This window comes from Equus przewalskii, chromosome 13 (assembly GCF_037783145.1).
Source record: "Equus przewalskii isolate Varuska chromosome 13, EquPr2, whole genome shotgun sequence".
Taxonomy (NCBI): Eukaryota; Metazoa; Chordata; class Mammalia; order Perissodactyla; family Equidae; genus Equus; species Equus przewalskii.
The window spans coordinates 34,302,994-34,327,712 of record NC_091843.1 but is presented as its reverse complement, the minus strand read 5'-3'; positions in this window follow the sequence as shown (position 1 = coordinate 34,327,712).

The window sequence follows — 24,719 nt, the reverse complement described above, 5'->3', positions numbered from 1 at the left end:
CTGCTCCCACGCTGAGCAGGGCCCTCTCACGGAGGCTTCTGAGGGGATGGGGCAGGGGTCATGAAGCAACTCAGCAGATGGCAGTTGGGGGGACAAAAGAGGCTGGGCCAGGAGCAGGGTGGCCAGTCACTTGGCTCCTGCTCCCACGTGAACCCCCATCCTGAAGCCCCAGCTCAGCCCTTTTCTTTAAATAAAAGGAATGACGTCATCCTCATGCTTAGCTGCTGAGCTAGAAGGAGGTGATCTGAGATACTGTGGAGGAGAAGCAGGCGATGCTGGGGCTGAGGGTGGGGAAGCCAAGGGACAGATGAAGGACAGAGACCAAGTCCCCTCTGGGGACACCTGTGTGTGTGTGTGTGTGTGTCTCCTGGCATCCGCCCACGTGTGTGTGCTGGGAAAACTGCAGACTCACAAAATGTTAGAGCAGAGATGGAACTTCACGCTACTGCTGGAGAAGCAGAGGCTCAGAGATGGTGTCGTGGAGTTAGATCTAGACAAGGCCCTTCATGTTTCTGAGTCTCAGTTTCCTTGTCTGCAAAATGGGGGTAACAATGATGTTGGCCTTGCAAGCATTTTGTGTGAAACGATTGGGAGAGATCATGGAGATAAGCACCTGGCACATAGTAGGTGCTCAAATAAGTGGTGGCTATTGTGATTGTGATTGTGACCGGGCAGAAGTGAGGCCAGCAGCACAAGAGCCTTGGGTGGGCTGGGGCAGGAGGCCTCCCGTAGGATCAGCCCAAGCCTTCCCAGAGGAGGCCCGGCCAGGCCCTGCAGGTCAGGGGGGCAAGGTCCTGTCTCTTGGGGCTCACCTACCAGCAGCTCCCCGCTGGTCCTGGGGGCCCTGGGAACAGCCTCTGCTCTCCCCCTCGGGGTGCAGCCCTGGATCCTTCTGCAGAAGGCTGGGTTCTGTTTTCCTTGAACATCTCTGAGGGCCCCCCTTAGGGTTTGCTCAGGCTCCTGGCAGCTTCTTCCCATGACAGCTCCTGTCCCTCTCAGGGTCCCTTTCCTTCTCCCCCCACCGCCCCCACAGTGGCTTGCCTTCCTTTTGTTCATCTCTGCTTCCTTTTCTTTGTGCTCCCTCCTCAGCCCCTCTCCCTTTCTCTCTCCTTATTTCTGTCTCTCTGTGTTCCTGTCTCTGTCCAGTCTCTAACCCTGCCTCTCCTTCCCTATTTTTCCCATCCCCTCCCTCCTCTCATGCTTCCTCTGTCTACTGATCCCTGTCTTTCTCCATCTCGCATGGTATTTTTTCTGCTCCCTAAAAGGTGAGTCCCAGCTTTGAGCAAAGGCCCGAGGGGCCAGGGCCAGGTCAGTTACCCAGAGGGGAAGGGCCCTCCCATCCCTCTTCCCCACCCGATGTGGGGTGCAGCCCTGGCTCTCTGTGCTTCCTGAGCACGGGTGTGTGTGGGCTGAGGGCAGAAGGCCCATCTTGCCTGTCATCTGGAGAGACGTGTGTGCAAAATGTTAGCTCTATGGCTCTGATTCAGCTCCCAGGCGGCTGACTGAGGAACATGATGACGGAAGGGGGTGAGGGGGACCCAGAAAAGGGAGCTCGGCTGGAGACAGAGTCCTGGGACTTTGGCAGAGGACTGGGGCTGCCTGGAGGGACCCTGGGTGGGATGGTAGAGGAGTGGGGTGGGGGTCGTAGTACCATTGGATGCAACGAAGTGGACTGGATGGGGCGACAGTGAAGGAGCCTCAGGGAAGGGCTGGGATAGGAGAAGGGACACCGGGTGTGATGAAGGGGACCCTGGGTGGGGTGAAGGGACCTGCAGTGGAGAGATTAGGTGGGGATTCAAGGGATGGTGACTGTGGGTGAGGGTGGCATGGGATGGGTCAGAAGGAGGCAGCACATGAAGTAAAAAGGCAGGATGTGGTGAAAGGCCAGGATGGGGCTCCTCGGGCCTTGCCCCTCACCTGTACCTCATGCCAGGCCTTTCTGCTCCCGTCACTCACTTTGCTGCTTCCAACCCTCACCTCTCCCCCTGCAGTTTGAGTTGCTAACAGCCCTTCCCATGAGAACACTGCCCTACAGACCACTGCGGGCCGGCCCTGCAGGTGACAGACTGCACAGCAGAGTTGACCCTGCAGAGATCTGTCTGCCTGTCTGTCTGTCTAGTCCAGAAGGAAGAGCCCCAGTTCCCACTCGTTCTGGTCTGGTGGAACCAGCAGTTCTCACCTGAGAAGGAGCCCTGGATAGCTCCTAAGGCCGGGATCCAGGCTCCATGAACTGGGTATTCTTCTGGGGAGGATCAGAACAGGGACAGAGTCTCCAGGATGTTCTAGTTGGCACTGCTGGAATCCCAGTATGTGCCCAGGGCTCGTGTGTGTCCAGGCCAGACAGCACATACAGTCAAGCAAGGCCAAATTCACCTCCTGCTTCCCCTCCCCGGGACCTTCCGCCCATGTTTGCATCCACAGGGGCCTGGAGGAGGCTGTTATGGCCTCCATTTTTGGGGAGAGGAGACCAATTTCAAAATATGTCAAGATAACCATAGTATTGTTGGCAAAAGCTGTCACTCACTGGGAGCTTACTCGGCTGTGCGAAGCTCTGTACATTTTTAATTCAAATAAAATCTTCACAACTATGAGGTGGACAGTATTTTTATCCTCACTTCCCAGAGGAAGAAATGGAGGCTCAGAGAGGTTAAGTCACCTGCTTGGATTCATACCAGGGACATTTGCCTCCACAGCTTGTGCTTTGAACCCATGCAGCGCCCCCCCCCACCTCCCGCCCCCCGCAGCCCCCACAGACAGCTCCCTGCGGTGGGACCCTGGGAGGTGTGAGTGATGGAGGGGAGGATGGATCATGAAGGTTCCAGGGAGTCCCACTCACTGGGGATTGGAGCTGTGGGAGGGGCTTGGTGCTCACGGCTCCTCCCCCGAGGCCTGGGACAGCCTTCCAGAGGACAGGCAGCACTTCCAGTCCCATACGGGCCTGAAGATCCCCTGCCTCCGCCAACACCCTCAGAAGCCGTTAATTGGTTCCATTTGTAGCCACTGGGGTGGGGGGGGGGGGTGACCTAAATTTAGGCTACTTTCCCGGGCTGTGGGTGGGAACATGAAGCGGAGTGAGGGGCTGTCCAGGGTCCACTCCTGCCTTATCAGCCCTGCCCTACAAGCAGCAGGACCCTCTCCCAGGCTGTGGAGGTGCATGACGACCCGCCCGCCACGTCTCTGTGTGGGTGCGCTGGGCTGCTGTGTTCCTGTGGCGCCGGTGGGTGCGTGACGACGGCAGCCCCCACCCGGCAGCGCCGTGAACAGAAGGGGCGAGCTGCCGGCAGCTTTAAATAGCACCGCGCTGTATCTCGCTTGCTGAAGCCCCACCCCCCGCCCAAGTCTGGCTGCCCTGGGGAGGGGCTGCGTGAGCCCCAGAAATGAGGCCAAGACAGAGGGGCTCAACCCCCCCAACTCAGAAACAGGTTCCAGTCACGGGAGAAGCCTGCCAAGCAACACCTGTTCCTCGCTAGTCTCAGAGGCACAGCCCACTTTTTCTCTTGGGTAGGGGGTTCCTGGAAATCTTTTTAGGGACTGCGAGTGGTCAGGAGGCAAACTCTGCCTGCGCCTGCATCTTGGTTGCAAGGATGCAGCAGGCAGTCTTCATCCAGGCCCTCCCTTAAGGGGGATGCGTGAGTCCAGGTCCGACGCCAGCCACTCGGACTCTGAGAAGCAGCCCACCATCCCCTGCTCCCAAGAGCAGTCACTGGTGGCCCATCGGTCATCAGCTCACCTCCTCACCTTGGCCTACATCTGTCCGTGTGCAGACCTGCATGATCTGACCCTGCAACCTTACCCTTCATCACTCTCCTCAGTCCACCCACCTCCACCTCCTTTCTGCTCCCCAAATATGCCCAGCTCGTTCCCACCTCAGAACCTTTGCACCTGCTGTTCCCCCTGCCTAGGGTGCTCTGCTGTGGCTTTTCCCACGGTTGGAGCCCGGGCCACATTATGATTTTCACGGGCCCTACGCACTTCTGCTTTTGTGGGTTTCTTCTTCCGTAAAAACGCAAATTATATTTTATGACTGTGTTGGTCTAAGCATGAATATGTTAATATTATATGTTAAAATATCATCTTCAACCTAAAAGTTCATTGTTTTCTTCCAATTTTAAAAGAAATGGGAACATTTTCATGGGCCCCTACAAGTATTACAGGTGCTAGGTCCTATGCTTGTGTCCCCACTGGAGCAGATGTCCCTGGTTGGGGTCTTCTCCTAATTTAGGCCTCAGTTCAAATGTCACTTCCTCCAAAAGGCCTTCCTTGAACACTCCATTTGAAATATCCCCCCATATGCACACACCGGCTCACTACCCTGATTTATTTCCTTCACAGAATTTACAACCATCTGCCAATACCTAGTTCACATGTTTACTTGTTCTCTATCTCCTAAAACTAGAACGGAAACTCCGTGAGGGCAGGGACCTTGTCTTCTCACCGCTAAACAACTGGCGCCTCCAGGAATGCGGTCTGAAGGATGGGGGAATGAGCGCACCTGCATCGCCTGAACAAAACATCACGTCCATCCTCTCAGCTCCCTCACGTTGTGCTCTCCCTGGTGGCTCCCTTGCACTCTTGTGACATTTGCAGAAAGAAGGGCATTCATCCAAGGCCTCACACACAGCTCATCTGGCCTTTTGGAGCCTCTGTTTCTTCATCTGGAAAAGGGGAATAATAACGCTGATCTAGTCTGAGAATGAAATGAGGTAGTTGATGTGAAAGCAAACGACCAGCCCTCAGAGGGAGTTCAGTAAGTCCAGGCTTCCTTTCCGCCTTCTCACTGGCCACCTCAGAGCTTATAGTCATCCCAGGCAGAGGTAACTTGTGGCCCTGAGGCCTACATATCTCTCAGCCCAGTGCTCGGTACTCATTTGTTGCTTCCTGGTTGACCACATCTCCCTTCCTCCTCCAGCAAAACCTTAAACAGAAGCCCAGTGGAAATTCAGAACATCTTTTCCTCTTGCTCTCTTTCTGAAAATATGGACTGAGCCCCTCCAACGTAACAGGCACTGTGCTGGACTCCAGGGATCAATGATAAATGAAAAGAATGTGTGGTCCCTGCCTTCCTGGGGATCCTGTCTGGTGGGCTAGACAGGGGTTAATCAAATAATCGCTCACATGTAGCCGCAACTGTGCTAAGAACTTCAAAGAGGCTCTCCAGGCTTTAAGAACACATGATGGCAAATTTGACCAGGTCAGCGAGGTCAGGGACAGCTTCCCTGAAGAAACAATGACCGACCTGAGATCTGAGGAACAAGTTGGAGTTTATTAGGCCAGGAGCATTCCAGACAGTGGAAATAGCGCATGCAAATGTCCTGTGGCCAAAGAGAGGGACTGAAGGGAGACATAGGTGGCCATGTGATGTGAGATGAGGCTGGAGAAGTGGACAGTGGCTACACTGTGCAGAACCTTATACACCACCTTATGTCGTTTTCTCTTTATCTGGGGTCCTCAAAAGGTTTTAAGTCATATGATCAGATTTGCATTTTGAAAAGATTACTCTGGCTGCCTATGAAATAAAGATTTGCGATTTATGAGAAAAGGATTCGGAAGTCATCCTAGAAGAGGGATGGCCAATACATGCCATACTTGTCACAATTCTCCGTTCTCATACCCATAGCAGACAGCACTAATCAATTACAGCCATGGTTCTCAAAGTCTGGTCCTTAGACCAGTAGCATCAGCACCACCTGGGAATTTGTTAGACAGGCAGACTCTCAGATCCCACCCCAGACTTCTTGAATGGGAGACTCTGGGGGTGGAAGCCAGCAATCTGTATTATCACAAACACTCCAGGTGATTCTGATGCATGCTGAAATTTGAGAACCACTGAACTGTAACACTCTTTCTTACTAAGCCCCATGCAATATCAAAAACCTCCTGAACGCGCACTCTAAGCAGTCACTATCAATGAGTCCCAGAGCCGCCGGGAGGCTGACTGAACAGAGTGCTGGGCTGGGGGCTGCTCAGAGGGGGCTGCACGGGCCCAGCGCTGGAACTTGAGAAGCTGAGACCCTGACAAAACCCTAATTGTAAGCAAGCAGCCACTGTGCCAGGAGAAAGAGCACTGGACACAGAGTCTGGAGATCAGGACTCAAGGCCCTACTCAGCCACTGCTGGGTGGTGGCGCAACCTCAGTAACCCCTTCTACCCATCTGGGTCTCAGTTTCCTCGTGGGCATTGAAGAAAGTGGCTCTGAGCTGCGGCTCCTTCTCCTGCAGCCTGGAGCCAAAGTGAAGCAGAATGCGTGCGCATCCCCAGGGAAACCCCCTATAAATCTGCCTCCTCACAGGGGCCAGAGTGGATCGGCGGCAGAGACATTGCCCAGAACTTGTAAGAAGAGGCAGCGCATGACTCAGCCCTGGGAAGGAGGCATCCATCACCCTGGGCAGCCCCACCATTTTCTCAAGCCTGGGACCCGTTAACAGACAGGGGACTCATCCAGAGAGGGGGAAACCTGAGAAGGAAGGAGAGTGGCGTGAGGATTGGGGATGAAATTCTATGAAACCGTGCGGGATATAGACAAAGGGGCCCAAACTGCTTACAAATCCTGAGACTGGTTACAGAAATTCCTCCTCTAGATCCACTTATCTGGTGTCTTCTTAGCTCAAATGTTACTTCAACAGAGAGGCCTTCCCAGATCAGCCATCTGTCCCCCACCCTCCTATCACATTTTCATTGTCCTCATAGCTTGATCACTCCTTGAGATCACTGTATTGACTTATTTTCTGGCTTTTGGTCATCTCCCCATGTCCTCCTGGGATGTAAGCTCCCTTGGGGGGGCCTCCCTACCTTGTCTGGCTTCTCCCCCCGGGGCCTGGAACAGCACCTGGCACAGAGCCGTGACTTACTATGTGCTGGGAACTGTTTCGGATGATTTACGTACATTATTTCACCATGTCCCAATCTTTGAAATAGGCAATATACTTCTTTCTCCTTTTTTAGGTGGAAACACTGAAGACAGAAAGATAAGTGACTTGCTCCAAGGTCACACAGCCAGGAAATGGTAGGACCCCTATGTGGACCCAAAGCTCAGAATATTTGGAAGGTGGCAGCAAACGGGCTGTCAGAAACGTGGAGGAGGGGTGTTGACCCAAACCTCCCAGTTACTGTTGAGGAAACATTCACCCAGAACAAGGAGGTCCTTTCTGAAGCTGGAGTTACTTAATTTAGGATTTCTAAAGGGAAGTCCTGCTTTGCACAGCTGCTGTCCAACTTCTGGAATTTGTTAGCCCCAAGGGGTCTTCACAAGCCGAAAATAGAAAGAAGTTCAGAAAGGGTTGCATGAAATTAATGGATGACGGGTCCCAGCGGTAATTAACGGCAGTGAGAGATGCTGGGGTTTGGCTTCGACATTTGAGGTCAGCGTCACTGCTGGGGGGACTGCTGTGGTCTCCCCAGGTGGGTCCCGGGTGCCCCAGCAGAGGACTGCAGTCTGGGAAGCACGGGGGAAGGAGGTGATCTCAGTCTCCCAGCCCACTCTGGGAGGACCTGCTTCTAGCTGGACCCTTCCCTCCACCTCTCTGCCCCTCCCCCCATCCCCTGGCACACCTGGGCTGTTAGGAGCTGGGTGTCTCCACTTGCTGACTCACTCACCTGGCCAAGATGGGCAATTTGCATATGATCTGGTTTTCTGAGTATTTTCTCTGCTACCATTTTTTTTTTAAGAAAAAGCTATTTTTGCAGGGTCTTCATTACCTCCTAATTATTCATACTCCTTCTATTTATTTGTCTTGTTAAATTCAAAACTCAACAAGCAGCTCACTTTCTCATTTGTTTGAGATTCACAGTGAGTTTCATGCCCACACTCCATCCGTCAGCTGAGACCAGGGTGGAGAGGCCCCACGCCCCATCCTCCGCGGGCATCGGGCATCCCCACTCCAACCAGCCCCCTGTATACCCCTTTGGGAACACCACCCTCATTATTCTGCTGTCTTAACCTCCCCAGCTCTCCTTCCCTTCCCTCCTCCACCCAGAGTTTCTCCCATCTCTGCTCTTTCTTCCTTTTCTCCCTTCTACCTTCCTCCCTTCCTCCTCTCGGTCTGCCCACCCTCTCAGGTCTCCCACTTTCTACTTCACCCATTTCTTCCTTCCCCACTCCCAATCTCTCCCCTCCCCTCCCCCTTCCCTTCCCTCTCCTCCCCTGCAACACCCTCACACCCCAGAGGCAACCTCAGAGCCTCCAGGGTCTGCTCTCACCCCACCCCTCTTCCTACTCCCCACTCCCCCTTCCTGAACATTCACAGGCTTAAATTGTGCTTAGTCCTCCTGCAGGTGCCTGTGGCTCTTGGCTTTCAGCTGATAATTTCTGTCCCCCCAGCCCTGCGTGGTCTTCCTTAAATTGCTTGATCCCTGAAAACTCACTTCCTCAAAGCCCAACAGCAGTGGCTCATGGAGGGGCAGGGCAGGAACCGGTCTCTAGGACTTCAAGTCCCTGGCCTAGTGGGGTCAGGATATGGTCCACTTTAAGCCAAATTAGGGTGTGAGGGCTGAGGCCAGCAACTCTCAGCAGATTCTCTTCCCAGACCTACTTTTTGGAGGCCCTAACAGGGACAGTGGCCCCCTCCTACCCCCCTCAGACTCCCCAGGCAGAGAGTCCTGTGGCTGCCCAGGGGCAGGTGGCTGTGGTGGGGCAGTTGATAGCTGGACCTCAGCCTTCTCTCCACAAGCAGCAGCCCTGGGCCCTCTGATGGGGCCTGCTTTCTGCCTGGGCCTTTTCTGGCCTCTGGTTGGAGACAGGAATCTGAACGCTACGCAGACATCCTACATGCCTGTACACATAACTGCACCCACACAGTGCACGCAGCCACCTCACACATCTCTACACACTCTATACATTGGAGCAGGGCATCTCACACTTGGGTGCACCAGAATCACCTAGAAAGCTTATTAGAGGGCTAGGCTCCACCTCTGGGTTTCTGATTCAGTAGGTCTGGGGTGGGGCCTGGGAATGTACATTTCAAGCAAATGCCAGGTGCTGCTGCGGCTGCTGGTCCGGGTACGACTCTTTGAGAACCATGGCTCTAGAGATGTCCCCATGTGCACACAAGAGTATATACATTCATGCACAGAGGGTTTTGTATAACAGCAGGAGCGAGGCAGCTGGGGAGAACTGGAAACCAGGAGCTGAGTTTGGGGATTAACTCAGCCCGAGAACACAGATTCCCACATCAATCTCTCTCATTGGCTCTGGCTCATGCTGTTTCTCCATCGGTCTCTACATTTCTGTGCACCTCTGTCTCAGTCTCCCTGCAGCCTCCTAGCCCCAGCCAGGTCGTGCAGCCTCCAGGTGGCTTCCCAGCAAATCTGCACACGTGAGCTCATCCATCTCCATCGCCTTGAGCCCTGTGAGTGATTGGCAGGCAGGTGAGAGAAGAAGAGTACAGAACAGGCTCAGCTGCCCACTAACAGGGAGCTTGCTCCCCTCGAGAGCACAGCCAATTATTCCCCTTGTTCTGGGGGATAGTCATTAATGCCACAGTGATTAAATCATTACTGGGGAAGGCTCGGCGAGCCTGGGCCACCGTTAAGCCTCCCTTGTACTGTTGGTCTCAGGAAGGCTTACCTGGGAGGTGGCGAAGAAGGGGCAGATGAGCATGTCCCCCCTCCCCTGCAGCATCACGAGCCGTCAGTCTGGCAGAGACCAACCCCAGAAACACCTTCCCTACTCTGAGCTGCACACCCAGCAACTGTGCCCAGAACCCCACCTGACCCACCCACACTGGGGGCTCTGTTCCCACAGCTCTTCATGATCTCACGCCTTCTAAAACCTCGCTCAGCTGATGAAGCTATTCATTGAATCAATGAATATTTACTGAGTACCTACTCTGTGCCAGGCAGTATTCCAGGGCTTGGAGAGACATTGCTGAACAAGACAGATGAGGGCCCTGTCTTCATGGAGCTCACAGTCTAGTGGGGAAGGCACAGAATCAAGAAGTGAATAAGTAACTAAAAACTAATCACAAATTGTGGCAAGTGCTGAAGAGGAAACAAACAGGATACTCAGCGTTGTGAGTGGAGCATCTACTTGGAGGGTCTTGGAGGCCCCCCACGTTTAACAGACAGGCCTCCCTTGGGTTGGCGGGCAGTCGGTGGCCATCTCTTGGGCCTGCAGATCATGTTCTATATGAACATCTGCAACCTCAGAGCAGCCGTCTTCCTACCCCGAGTCCCCCTACATGCTATCTTTGGAAAGATAATGAGCATCTATCACAGTCACTGTTTTTCAGCGCTTACTATGTGCCAGGCATCTCACTAAGCAATGGATGGTCATGACATCATTTCATCTGCAGAACAATAATAACATTATGAAGTAGGTGTTCCTAATCCCCGTTTTACAGACAAGGAAATGGAGACCTGGAACGTTTGAGCCATTTGGCCAAGTCACATGGTAAGTAACTGGGGGTGGAACTGAGGTCTGTGAGTCCCAAGCGGAGGCATTTAACCCCGCCTTGTCCTCCCTCCACGGGGGCGCTGTGTGCACTTTGCAGGGTCCATTTCAGGGCTGAGAAAACTTGCAGCCTGGGGCCCCTGTGGAGATGGGCTACATTGGGTTGGTTACTAGTTACTAAAATCTAACAAGGGGGTCTCTTTCCTCCAGGTCTCCGAAATGCAGCCCAGAGAGGGGAAGCAGCGATGGCCTGCTGCAGGAGCCTCCTCACTCAGGGACCCTAGGACAGTCCTCTTTGGCTCCCCCAACCTGTGGGTCTCTGTAGAACCCAGAGAGACCATGGACTCTACCTCCCTCATGGCCCCCCAGACCCCTGCAGTCTCAAGAGGGTCCCTCCAAGGGCCCCCCAAGTGTTCCTGCCTGCCCTCCACCTTCTGCACCTGCAGCCAGGACACACTCCCCTGTGCTGGGGGGGCAGCCAGAGGCAGACAGAACCGGAGCCCGGGTCTGCGGTGACTAATCGGCTGGTGATGGGAGGCCATGGTGAATTATTCACACGGATTCTGTGAATTATTCAAGTTGTTATTATTTATTTTTCAGATGAGCCTGCGGCAGAGCCTCCAGGCCCATGTTCAAAGGATGACATAACTCCCGACTCTTGATTGCCTCTGTGTGTGGAGAGCAAGTCAGGCCTCTCTCCAGCCTCACCCAGGAGTCCCAAAGAGCAGGCTGAGGGCTGGCAGCTGCTGCCCTCGGGGCAGACTCCCGCAGAGCCCCAGTCCTAACCCCGCTTACAGACCAGATTGTCACTGCTTGCTGAGTCCTCGCTGTGCCCCCGCACTGTGCGCTCCATGTGCAGGCCCAAGCGAGCAACCCGATGAAGAGCATTATCAACCCCATTTTACAGATGATGGAACTGAGGCTCAGAGATGTGATGTCCCTTGTCCAAGGCCACCAGTTAATAATTGGGATTCCGGCCTAGGTCTATGGACTGTAAACGTGGTGACTGCAAGGTTGCATATGTCAGGCAAGGTCCTACCAAATCCCTTTGCTGCCCCAACTGTGCCCCTACCCACCCCAGGCTTCAAACCATGTTGAGGGCAGGCCACGCCCAGTGCCTCCAGTGCTCTGAGGAGCTCTGGCATCTCCATGGCAACAGGATCCTGAGCAGCCAGAGCTGAGCTTGCTCTGCGTCTGAGGAGTGGAGGTGGCCTCTGCCTGAAGAGCCCCCCAGGTGTCCCAGGCTCTGACCAAGTGTGACTCAGGGCTACCCCAGGCACCCCTCAGCCTCACAAAGCCCCCCTCCCTTCCCAGACAGACAGAGCACTTCTCCCTCACAGAGCTCTGACAGAAGCAGCCCCAGCCTCCTGGCCTCCTTCACATAGCTGGTCTGCCATCTAACCTCCATGCCTCTTGCTGCGGCTCCAGTCCTTGTCCCTGAGGAATTCCCCTCCCCCTCCTCCCATAGCTGCCATCTGGAGGAGGCAAAGTGGACATGTGGACTCAGCCCTGGTGACGCCCTGAGGGCCTCGTGTCAAGGTGGCCATAATGTCACAAAGACCCCCCTCCTGTAGTGGAAGGGCACCTTTGTCTTTCTGCCACCCCATTCATTCATTCACTCACTCAATCACTCAGTAACTACTTACTGAGTGTCCACTATGTGCTGGGTACGGTTCCAGGTGCCAGGGAAGTGGCCAAGAGCAGCAGTGCCTCCTTGTCAGGGCCCCTCCCCTCCCGGTCAGCCCCGGCCCCTCTCCCAGGACCTGTCTCTCCCACACAGAGGAAGCAAAATCACAGGCAAACTGAATTAGAGCCTGCCTGTAGCAGTCTCTGACCCTGTGGGTGACCTTGGGCAGCAGCTCCCCCCTCTGCCTTTCCCCTTTTCAAAGATTTTACTTTTTCCTTTTTCTCCCCAAAGTCCCCTGGTACATAGTTGTGTATTTTTAGTTGTGGGTCCTTCTAGTTGTGGCATGTGGGACACCGCCTCAGCATGGCCTGATGAGCGGCGCCATGTCCGTGCCCAGGATCCAAACCAGCGAAACCCTGGGCCGCCGAAGTGAAGAGCGGGAACTTAACTACTGGGCAACGGGGCCGGCCCCTCACCTTTTTAAAATAAGGGGTTGGGGCCAGATTTTGCTTTCTAAGCCTCGCCAGCCCTACTTTTCTCAGGTGTCAGTAACTCAGTAACAGGGACAACAACATCATTTCCATCCTACTGCTGTGAAAGTCAGAGCTTTGCACCTGCTTCATCTCAGGTGGACTTCGTGACTGTTCCTCTCTTCCCGGTTCTGTGCGTTGTAAAGAGGAGTCTGGGGACAGCTCTGTCACTAAGGGTGGGTTTCAGTTGCCAGAGAGGCTTGGGTGCTGGGGAGGAAAGGAAACTACATTTGCAGAATGCCAGTGCTTTCCTCCCAAATGTTCTTCGTGAATCTTTGCAGAAGTGGATACAATTATCCCCATTTTACAGACAAGGAAACTGAGACTCAGGCCACACAACCGCTAAGTAGCAGGCTGGGGTCTGAACCCAGGCCCAAAACACTCCATGCTCTTGCTGCAACACCAGACTGTATCTCCGGCCTCAGCTGGGCCCTGAGGATGGAGTGTGTCCTCTCCTTCTAAAGCCTGTGTTGGAGCTGGGGGAGGAGACCTCTTTACTCAACCTCCTTCTAGGGAGTTGGGGGTCACCGATTTCCACCTTCTCCACCAACAGAGGAGAGGAGAACCTTGGGCCTGGCGGTGCTGAGTCATCCAGGGCCCAGGAAATCCAGGTTGATATTTACCCTAAAGCAGCCACCTCAGCAGGTTCGGGGCTTTATCGCAAAGCACCTGGACTCATTTCGGGCAGGCACGTAGGTGAGGAGGGACCACAGAGCTGGAAGGCAGTGGGTAGTGCGGGGGCATCCCCTGCCCTTGGGGCACCCCCCGCCCTGGCCCAGTCAGAGACCTTGTGGGCTGGACGCTGGTCTCCACCTCGCCCAGCCTGCCATCAGCCTAGGCCTTTCGTCACTGGCCTCCAGACCACCAGCATCTGAATCTGGGGGGCTTGTTAACACTGCCAGCCTATATATTCCTCTGACCTCTGGATATGGGGAGGGGGTCCTGCAGGAGTGCATGTGACACAGGTTGTTCCCCAGCCTCCCCGTGAAGCTCAGAACTGCTGGGCTGACCCTTCCAAGCCTGGGCTCTGGGCAATCCTGAGTTTGAATCCTGGGTCTGACACTTCTTATCGGACAGCCTTGGGCCAGGCACTCGGTCTCTCTGACCTCAGTTTCCTCATTTATAAAATACCGATGATTACACAAGATGATGTAGATAAAGTGCTCCGTCCAGGCCAGTTAGGACAGGATGAGTGTCGTGTCCATCGTGCCTCCCCCCCCCCCCCCCCGCGCCCCCGCCCTGCCCCAGGCGCTGAGGCTGGGCCTGGGGCTGCAGTTCTGGGAGGACCGAACTTGTCCAGCAGGTTCTCAGTGCCTCACAGCTGCAGTGCATCTGGTGGCAGTTTCTAAACAGAACTCACCCTCCGAACCACAGTCACAGTCCCCCTTGGCTCCTTCTCCAGAGCCAGCAGGAAGCCAGCTCTGCAGACCTTTGTGCTGGACAGACTTGGGGTGTGGGGCGCCTGCTGGAGCCCCTGAGGTCAGACCCTTGTGTGAGACAGCAGCCTGTGGTCTCAGGGGCAGAAGATTTGGGGCTGTGATCTGGGGCCCAGGATGGACCCCGCTCTACCTGGGGAGCTAGTATTTAGGGAGACCCTTGTCCCCAGCCGTGTACGTTCCCCGTTGCGCTTCCTCTCACCCTGGCCGAGGTTAAGCGCTGCTGTTAGTTCTGTTCACACAGGACAGACCGGAGGCTCAGTCTTTTCCTAAAGTCACGGAGCTGGTGAACGAAGGAGCTGGGATTGGAACCCGGGTTTGCGTGATTCCGAAGTTTGTGTGTATGCCTGGTGTGTGACACCCCCTCCCTAAATCTTCACCAGCGTGAAGATTTCCTGAGCGCTTGGTAAGGGCCAGGTTCTGAGCTAAGTACTCTGCACGTAGCTTCTCACTTGGCCTTCACAATCGCCCTGACATGCTTCTGTTATTATGATTCCTATCTTACAGGGAAGGAGACTGCTGCTCAGAGAGACTGAGGATCCAAGTTACTTAGCCTGGCTCTTTCACTGCCACCTCTGGGGTCCTGGGCAAATACCCCCCATTAATCTTTTCTGATTGTGCTTCACGTCCAAGGCTGCCCTCTGCCTCGCTCCCCGCTGTGTCCCTACCCTTCATTCTATTCAGGGGTCTCCTTACCCCACCTACCCACCTCATCCTCGTCCCACTGAACCTGACTCTGAACTACAGAGGTGGGCCCCCACCCCCACTCCCAAACAACTACCTGCCCCTCCGGCTGCCTCCAGGTCCACTGGGAATTTGCCCCTAATTGCATCTCAGGCTGGGAGGCTATTAGTTTGTGATTGCGTCCCCAGGGCCTGCCCTGCCCCCTGGGCGCCCACTCTCAGCTTCCACAGGGGTTCGAGATGACGTAAATCCCCAATCTGAGAACCTGGCCAGCTCAGCTCACCAGCACCCTGCCGCCCAGTCCTGGGTGGGCTGGGTCCCCTCATTCTGGGGCAGCAGGAGGAGGCTCCCAGCCAGTGGAGCGCAGTGCACACAGCACGGTGGGTGCGGCGGGGTCCCCAGACTGAGCCCTCCCCACTGCCTGCCCCCTGCAGCCTCCACTTCCTCCCTGCATCCTCCCCAAGAAGGGCAGAGCCCTGGAGCAAAGACTCCTGAGTTCTTTTCCTGGCTCAGACACTTCCTCTCTGTGACCTTGGGCAAGTCCCTTCTACTCTCAGGGCCTCAGAAACAGGAGATTCATCTTGTTGAACTCTGACCAGCTTCTAGTCCGAAAGATAATACTATTTCAGTCATTCCTGGGGCTTTCCTTCCACTAATATTTAATGAATGCTAGCCATGGTGCCAGGCATTGGGGATTCTAGAAAGGCAAGTTCCTGCCCTCAGAGTCCGCAGCCTCGAGAGGGAAAGGGCCAGGCAGGTACACCACAGAGTGATCCGAGCTGGTGTGGGGGTGGGGAGGCCAGCGGGGCCCTGGGCTACCCAAAGGAGAAGCTCTTCCTAGCTTGGAGGGTGGTCTGAGAAAATTCCCTTCAGAGTTTCTGAGGCCTAAAGAATGAGGAAGAAAGGTAGGGTGTGGGGCTGGACCAGCAGAGGGAAAGGCAGTGGGAAGAGGCCCGGAGGCTTTGGGGGAGGGCTGTTAAGGTAGAGGCTGGACCATGTGTTAGAGAGTTTCAACTTTACTCTGAGGGCACTCAGGCGCTACAGAAAGGTTTGGGGCAGGAGAGCGATGTGGCTGCAAGATGGAGGAAAGATTGGGGGCTCCAGGGGTGAGGGCTGGAGACCTTGAGGAGGCTCCTAACCGTCTGTCTTACCCCGCCATGTGTGGGAACAGCCCTCTCCTCTCCCCATTGGAGAGGGAGGCAAGACTTCCCTCCTTCCTCTCCCTGTCCCCAGCCCTTCCCCCTCTCCCCTTTCCCAACACACACACACACACACACACATGCAGAGCCAGATCCCTTCAGGGGGAAAGGTAGAGGTTGGGGAAGAACCCAGAGCTGGGTGCGTAGGCAGGAGCTAGAAGGGAAGGGGTCTGGAGGGTTGATGACCAGCCGCAGCTCCAGCAGGGCGAGCTCTCGGTCTCTTGGCCACATGCTTCTGCCTCCCAAGGGGTTAATCTCTGCCACAGCCTGGAGACAGGAGCAGGGAGCATCTTTTCCTTCCCTCTCCCCCTCTTCTGTCTCCCTCTCCTCTTCCTCCTCCTCATCTAGACTCGGAGGTCCCTGCGTCCCTTCCCCCAGGGCTCACCATGAAGCCTGGAACACTCAGCATGTGTGTCTGTGTGTGTGCGCTGGAGGGTGTGGTGTGTGTGCATATGAAGCGCAAGGGAGGTGCCGTCTGCCCTGCCATGGGGCTGCCACAGGAAGTGCCCCCGCGGGCCGCTCCTCAAGGCTCAGAAGGGATTTCAGGAGGATTTGGAGATTAGAGAATTAAACTTCCTGCCACAGCTTCTGTTGAGCCTGGAATCCTTGGCCCCGCCCCCTGCATGGAGCACTGAGCTGGCCAGGCCAGGGGAACACTGGACTCCTGGGCTCCTGCTCCTGGCCCTGTCTCCAGTAACCCAATTCTCCCTCAGGCACCTTTCCAGACAAGTGAACAGGAAGCCACCACCCCAGGGCCCAGACATGCAGGGTGCCATCTCCCTTCAGCCCCTGTCCCTCTTTCAGGCCCCCCAGGGGTGGGGGTGCTCCAGCCAGACTCCAACCAGTCTACATCTCCTGTACACTGACTGTCACTCAGTGCCAGCCCTCGCCAAGACTGCCTTTAGCGTGCAAGCTTCTGCTTTCCTCCATCCCCACGGCCTTCACCCCACAGGCCATCCACCTCACTCATTTCCCCAGGTCCACCCTTGCCCCCTCCCATTCGGTCCCCCCACTGCAGCCAGACAGATGTTTCTATAAGAAAACTCAGGTCACTACTCTCCTCAGCATCCTTCAATGGCTCCCAATGACCTCAGGATAAACCAAGCCCCCCTTGTGGCTTAAAGGCCAGCTTCACCTCTCTGGCCTCAGCTCCTACTGCCCCTCACCACCACCCATGAGGACTCTGCTCTCCAGCATCCTGCAGTTCTTGCCTCCAGGCCTTTGCACTGTAGTTTACCCCCTCAGAGCCCCTCTCATTCCTCATCTCCAGGCAATTTCCTCCTCATTCTGCAGGTCTCAACACACAAGTCAGCTCCTGCCAGAGCCTCTAACCACGGCACAGGCTCCTATAGCCCCCACTTTGGGTTACCATAGCCCCCACAGCTTCACCTGTCACAGCTCTGACCATGCTCTACTGTAAATACCTGTTAACATATTCATCTCCCACGCTTCACTGTATCGGTGAGAACTCTGTATCCCAAGTGGATGAAGAAACGAGTAAGGTGAGGGAAAGGATGGAAGGTACCACAGTGTAGGATTTGAACACCAAAGACACTACTCCTCCCGGGACACTGATAATAGTCATGGCAGCTGTTATTTATTGCGTGCCCCCTCCACCCCAGGCACTGTGCTAATAATGATCTCATTCCATTCCCCCAGCAACCTTGAGAGAGAGGCGTTGTTGCTATCATCCCCATTTTACAGACAAGGGAACTGAGGCTCAGAAAGACTAATTTACTTAAGGTCACACGGCCAGAACGTGGTACAGGCTAGACCTTCCTCAGTGCTGGGGTAGGGGATTTGAGGTGGGGCCCTTGTGCTGTGTAAAATGCAAAAGAGAGGGCCATCCATCAGCTCTCCATCCCTCGGCAGTCCTGGAGAAGAGGTCACCAGAGCACCTCCTCCTCCCCACACCGGCAGAAGTTCTGTATCTCTGGCCATGGAGTAGGGGTTCCTGAGTCCCTAGGGGGAAAGGGTGTCACCCCACCCTGGAACCTTCCAGGAGGTGCAAGAGAAGGAAGCCCCTCATGACGCCATCATTCCCACTTGTGTCTTTTTAGGAAGCAGGAGCAGGCCAGGGAACCCGGAGAACACTCCCATCATCAGGGCAGAAGCTAAGGTGCTGAATTTAATAGCAAAGCAAATTTGGCTGGAGAGGAAATGAGATTTCTTTGTCAAGGTGAGTGTGTCTGGGAAAGCCAGGAACAGGTGAGGTGGGGGGAGGGGGCTCTTTGGAGGGGCTGTGAAAAGAGAGTGCAGATCTGGAATTATTAGAATGTTGATTATGTCCTCTTGATTGTTAATGAAATTCTTCACCTTGGATTTCTGGACCAGGGGGAAAGCTCCTAGAGCTCATTTTCCCGCTGATGAGAGCAAGAGAGAGGGCAGGAGGGGGCAGAAGACTTTCAGCTTAGGGAGAAATTAAATTCCACCTAAACAAATGGGACTGGACAAGCCCGGCCACTGCCACTGGGAGGCAGAGCCCTGGGCTGACCTGAGGTCCCCTGTGGAAATGGGATGGAGACCCCCAGTGGGGAGTGGCCCAGAGGCCTGACTCAGGCAAGGCAGCAGGGTGCAGCTCCATGAATAATAATAGCTAACATTATCGAGCGCCTTCCATGTGGCCCAAGCTAAGGAGCAGGCACGTATCTCATTTAATCCTCCCAACAGCCCTTGGAGGTAGGTACTATGATTGTTCCCATTTTGTAGATGAGGACACTGAGGCACAGGGAGGACAGAGCTTGCCCAAGGTCCTGTAGATGGCAAGTGGAGGCACCAGGCACCAGCCCAGCCGGCCTGGCACCAGCAACTGTCCTGTGAGATCTGAAGGATGCCCAGTGCTACCATTTCCTTCACTACCTCCATGAGCCTCACTGAGCCGTCTATAAGATAGGACCAAGAGTAGTTGTCGCCGTGAAGGGCTGTTGTTAGGAGTCAGCGAAATAAAAAAATTAAATGAAATAAAAAACAACTCAACACAGAAATAATATTCTCTTTGAAGCCTTGCTCCCAGCCTCCCAAAGTGGGGAGGCGTCCCTTCTTATCTGGCTGCTGGAGCACACAGGACTTGGAGGCACTGTTCCAGGCACAGGGGACATACAGTGAACAAAAGGCACAGAACCCCTGGCCTTGTAGAGCTTACACTTAGTGAGGGTAGGTAGACCACAACCAAGATAAATAAGTAAATGATAACCTGTGTTAGAACTGAGAAATGCAACAGAATAAAACTAAGAACCAAAAAGGAGAGGGAGTGCTGATGGGAGGATTGCCCTTGAAGTAGGGTGGTCGGAACGAGTGGCTTGGAGCAAAGACTTGAAGGAAGTGAAGGAGTGAGCAAGCACATACTCGCGGGAAGAGCATTCCAGGGAGAGGGGAGAGCAAGTGCAAAGGCTCTGAGGCAGGACCTTACCTGGCATGTTCTAGGAACAGCAGGCAGGCCAGGGTGGCTGGGCAAAGGAATTGGAGTGGCAAGGTGATGGGGGAGTGCAGATTGTGTAGGGCCCCATTGGCCTATGTAAGGACCAGCTTTTATCTGCATGAGACGAGAATCCACCAGAGGGTTTTAGGCATTATCTGATTTATGTTTTAAAGGCATCACTCTGACTGTGAGGTTGAGAATAGACTGTAGTGGGTCAAGGGCAGAAGCAGAGAGAAGAGTCAGAAGGTTATTGCAGCAATCCAGGTGAGAGTGGATGGTGGCTTAGTTCAGGGAGGTAGCAATGGAGCCGGTGGTAAGAGGTCTGATTCTGGATGGATTGTGAAGGTAAAGCCAATGGGATGAGCCGACGGGTCAAACGTGAGGAGTGTGAGAGACAGAGGGCAATCACGGATGATTCCAAGGATTTCACCTTCTCCATTTCCAATTCCCTGAAGCCCCAACGCCTCCTTTTAAAATCCAGCCCCATCCACCCTGATTTCCCCAAGTCCCTGAGACACTCTAAGCTCACAGAGCTTTATTCAAGATCCACTACTTCCCATCTGTGGCCAATCTTCCTCTTTTTCTGTTTGAGGAAGATTGGCCCTGAGCTAACATCTGTGCCCACCTTCCTCTATTTTGCATGTGGGATGCCACCACAGCATGGCTGATGAGTGGTGTAGGTCCACACCCAGGATCCAAACCTGCAAACCCCAGGCCGCTGAAGCGGGGTGTGCGAACTTACGCTACTCCGCTGGGCCAGCCCCTGCTCTGCCGTTCCAGGTGAAGTGCCCCCATTCCAGCCCTGAGGCTCTTCCATAGGGGCAAGTTTATCTTGACTTGTGTGATTATTTGATGAAAGGCTGTCTCGCCCGGAACTGACTATAAACTCCACAAGGGCTGGGGCCCACCTGTTTCCCCAGAAGGAGGTATTTCACCAGGAGAGACACTCAGTGGATTTGACATGGAGCCTTAGGCCTTTGGTAAATTAATGTTCATTGACCTAAAGCCTCTAGCCGCTGGGTAAATCCCTGGCACATAGCAGGTGCTTGACACATATTTATTGAAGGAATGAATCAGAGTTCTCCTATAAGACCTTGGACATGTGACAAACTTTCTGAGCCTCAGTTTCCCCGTATGTGAGGATGGGAATAAGAATGTCAATGTCATGAGTTGTGGTAAGGATTGAAAAACATAAGGCATGAGCCGTGACTCACACTAGTGGATGCTCAGTAACTGTTCATCCAATTCATTTTCAGACAATTACCACCTCGCAACTCCCCCACGCTTCCCCTCCCCTCCCCCACCCTCCCCATCCCTTCTTCCCTTCTCCAGCCTCCTCCTCCCCATCCTAAGGACTCCCAGTTGTGGAATCACGACAGCCTCCAAACACTCCCCTTCTCCCCCAAGATCCCCAAATTCACCACTGGTTACATATTGATCCTGTTTAACTTTCCCAATGGATGATAAACATAAAATTAAAATGACTTCCTGGAATATTAATGTAGTAAATGGCCCTATTAAAAGAAAGGAAATACAGCTGAGAAAATGCACTTTGATGTAGCGTTTCTGCAGGAGGCTCATTTATCTGCAGCTCAGACTCTCGAAATGAGATTCTGAAGGTTTCTCTGATGTCTCTTATTTTTCCCTCACCCAGAATTTAAACAGAAAATAGAATCACAAGCTGGTGTCATAAAAACGTGGGCCTTTTCCTTTCTCAACCAAAAAGCAAATGAAAACAAGGCCAGGTAGATGTCAGTCTCTGCCAGCACCGGCCTGAGGACGACACCTGCCCTTCCCGAGGTCTCCTGGATCTTGCTCACACGGGCTGGTCCAGGCTGCCAGGCTAGCCTCTGAGGGTCAGAGGGGCTGCATGGTGGCCCTGCGCTGCTGCTACTGCTGCTGAAATTAGAAAAGGTGACCCAGGACCACAGGAGGCTGTGTCCCAATGTGGGTAAATACTCAGATTTTGGTGGCCTTGAAAACTTGGCTCTGTCACTTATTAGCTATATGCTCTTGGACAAAGTACTTCACCTTTCGAGCTTCAGTTTCCTCATCTGTAAAATGGGATTCTAGTACATAACTCAGGCCAGTTATAAAGGTTAAATGAGATAACATGTCTAGCATGAGGTAGGTTGCTATCATTTGTTACTATTACAAATAATAATTTATGTTATTGGGGCTGGCCTGGTGGTGCAGCGGTTAAGTTCGCACATTCCACTTCTCGGTGGCCGGGGGTTCGCCGGTTTGGATCCCAGGTGCGGACATGGCACTGCTTGGCAAGCCATGCTGTGGTAGGCATCCCACATATAAAGTAGAGGAAGATGGGCATGGATGTTAGCTCAGGGCCAGTCTTCCCCAGCAAAAAGAAGAGGACTGGCAGATGTTAGCTCAGGGCTAATCTTCCTCACACACACACACACACACACACACACAATAATAATTTATGTTATTATTATATTATGTTCAGGCCTGGGCTGAGATGTCACCTCCTCCAAAAGCTTTCCCTAATCCCGAGGCTGGGTACGTGGCTCCTCTGGGCAGCCACAGCGCTGAGCTTCTCCTGTTACAGCGCTGTTTACTCCCCTGTCTCTCCCAGCAGCCTGCTGCTCCATGAGGGCTGGCCTGGGTCTTGCTCATGATTTCAACCCAGGGGCACATGGTAGACATGTCTTGGAGTGAGAACTAAGGTGCTAGTGGCTGATGTCCTTGCTCCCCCTGGCATGGTCATGGCATGGGGTCCCCTGGCATGGTCATGGCAAGAGCTCGGAGCGCCATCTTGGAGGCAGCTGTCTGTACGCCTCCCCCAGGCCTGGGCTGCCTTGTCTGCACCTTCCCCAGGTCTCAGCTGGACTCTCAGGAGCCCACACCTTCCTCCCTGGCCTCAGGGAGGTGCTTAGACCAGTGTCCTCTGGAATTAACTCCGTCCCCCCTTCTCCCTTCTCTCATCTGTCTCCCTGCTTCCTCCTCTCCTCAGCAACTTCTGCTCAGATCCTGGGTCTCGCTTGCGTGGATTTTGCCCTGTGGGCAGGTGGAGGAGGCTGCAGGCCCTCTGCCCAGGCTGAGCATCCCTGGGTGCCTCTGAATAAACCTAGGGTGGGCCCATGACTTCCGTATCTGGGGAAAGCCACATCCCTGCCACCTGCCCTTGCAGCTCCTCTGGCCCTTCCCTGCTGCCAGAGCGGCTCAGGACCCCTCTGCTGGGACCAGGAGAGCAGCCCCACCTCTCACAGGCAGCCAGACCCTGTCACAGTGCTTCTGAACCATTCACATTCTAGACTCAGCCTCTCTCTCTCTGTCTCTCTCTCCCTCTCACACACACACACACACACGCACGCACATAGTCACACAATCCCTGTCGTCCACAGCCACAGACTCAAGAAAGAACCCCTGTGGACAAGGGCGGGGACAGGGTCTGTGGAAGATGAGCTTGCCTGCTGGGGGCACTGTCCTACGGAGACCCATCCCCAGCCAGCCCACGGCCCCCCAGCAGGAAAATGAGAAGATGAGCAGAGGGGTTAATTTGGGGAAAAGCAGCAGCTGCCTGTAACAGTGAGGGTGGGCCCCAGGGCAAGAGCTGATCCTGCTGAGATGATGATTGTGAGGGAGGCTGGGGTGGGGGCCACCCGCACACCCCCTCCCCAAGCCAGCACACCCCCAAACGCCTTCACGCTCAGACAAGTTATCTGTTTGGACTTATACACGCACGCATGCTCACACACACACACACACACACACACACACAGAAAGAAGCATCTTAACCATCTGGGCATAAGACAGTCCCTTACACACAATTATACAAGCTCTGCGGGTGCTCTCCATGTTGGAGCATAAACCCATTCAGAGACACACGCGGCAGGCGTCCCTGGCACTCAGAGGCCTGGGACACACACACACACACACACACACACACACACACACGGCTACGCCTTTCCAGTCTCTGTGTGTCAGGGTCTGGCAGTGTGCCAAGGTGAGCCCCATCTCTGTATGAGGACAGAGGATGCCTCCCCGAGAGAGCGAGCAGAGTTAGGGACCAGGGAGGCACAGGGCTGGGCACTCCTGCCAGAACTCAAGGGACTAGCTAGGGACGTCTCTAAACCTTCTTGGGTCTTCTTACTCCCAGAGCCTATACCTCCCATAATATCAAACACAAGAAAACACAGCCAGATCCCACGTGACATAGGATTTGTATATAACCATGAGTTGCACAGCTTTCCAGTTGGCATAATGTTACATTTTGCAGACATGTAATTGAGCATTCATTACTTGTGATTTCTTCATGTGAGTTCTCTTCATGTTTGAGGTCGTTGATATTTTTCAGCAGAACCCTCAAAAGCCTTTAGGCCCTGGGTCTTGGGCCTATGATGCATGACGGGAAACAGGGCCCTGGTGAAAGGGATATTAGGCATAGAGTCGGGGGAATGGTGCCACTGGGTCCAGCCCCTTTATGGTGACAGCTGGCAGAGATAGACCAGAGACTCATGGGCAGGAGACGCTCTGAGTCCAGGACCAACTTGATCATCACCACTTACTATCTTTTGGAACCAGAGAGAAAGCTAAATAAGGACTATGGGCCCGGTAGCCTCTACACCGAGTCTTGGACCCTGCAACACAACGCTTTACTGACCCACCCATGCCACAGACCATGCCTGGAAGCTACGTCTAGGCGCCATCACAAACACACTCTGACACAGGTCCCATCACACAGTCTGACTGATGGGCACCCTTACCACCTGGACACATACCCCAACAGATGTTCATTGCCCCTACACCTAGGCACACAGCTGGACAGACACACATTCCCCAACAGACTGGCCCACAGACTCTGACTCAGGCACATCCACCCCTCAAAACACAGAAACCCACTTGGAGTGAAACAGAGTGCCATTAAAAGCTGGGCAAAGTCACCTGTGGACACCCCAATCTGGCACTGGAGTCCACACAGTGAGACACACCCAGGCCCATAATCACAGATGCCCACATTTGACCATCCTGCTTCCGCCGTCCTCTCACACCCACCCACACATGCTCTCTGTCCTGTCGCAGGGAGACAGAGCATCCCAGCCCCACGGAGCCCAAGGGGCCTGATTAACAGGAAATTCTACGAATGCCAATTAGAGCAAAGTTTACTGAACAAATTGTTTGCAGTTGTGCCCCGGAACCATCATGAATTTTAATCTTGCATTGATTTGCGCTGATGGGAGGTTTGCAGATGCCAGGGCCTTTCTGCCTCCTGTTCCTCCCCTCATCTGGGAGGAGTCATCACCCAGCTTCAGACTCAGGTGCCCTGGGAGCGGCCTTCAGCCTCTGCTGGTCCAGAGACACCATCCTGGGGCCAGCACTCCCAGCCCTGCCTAGATAGACCCAAGATGCCTAGAAGAGGGGCAAAAGATTTGGGAACACAGAGGGTATATATGTGGTGTGGATGAAGAAACCCTTAA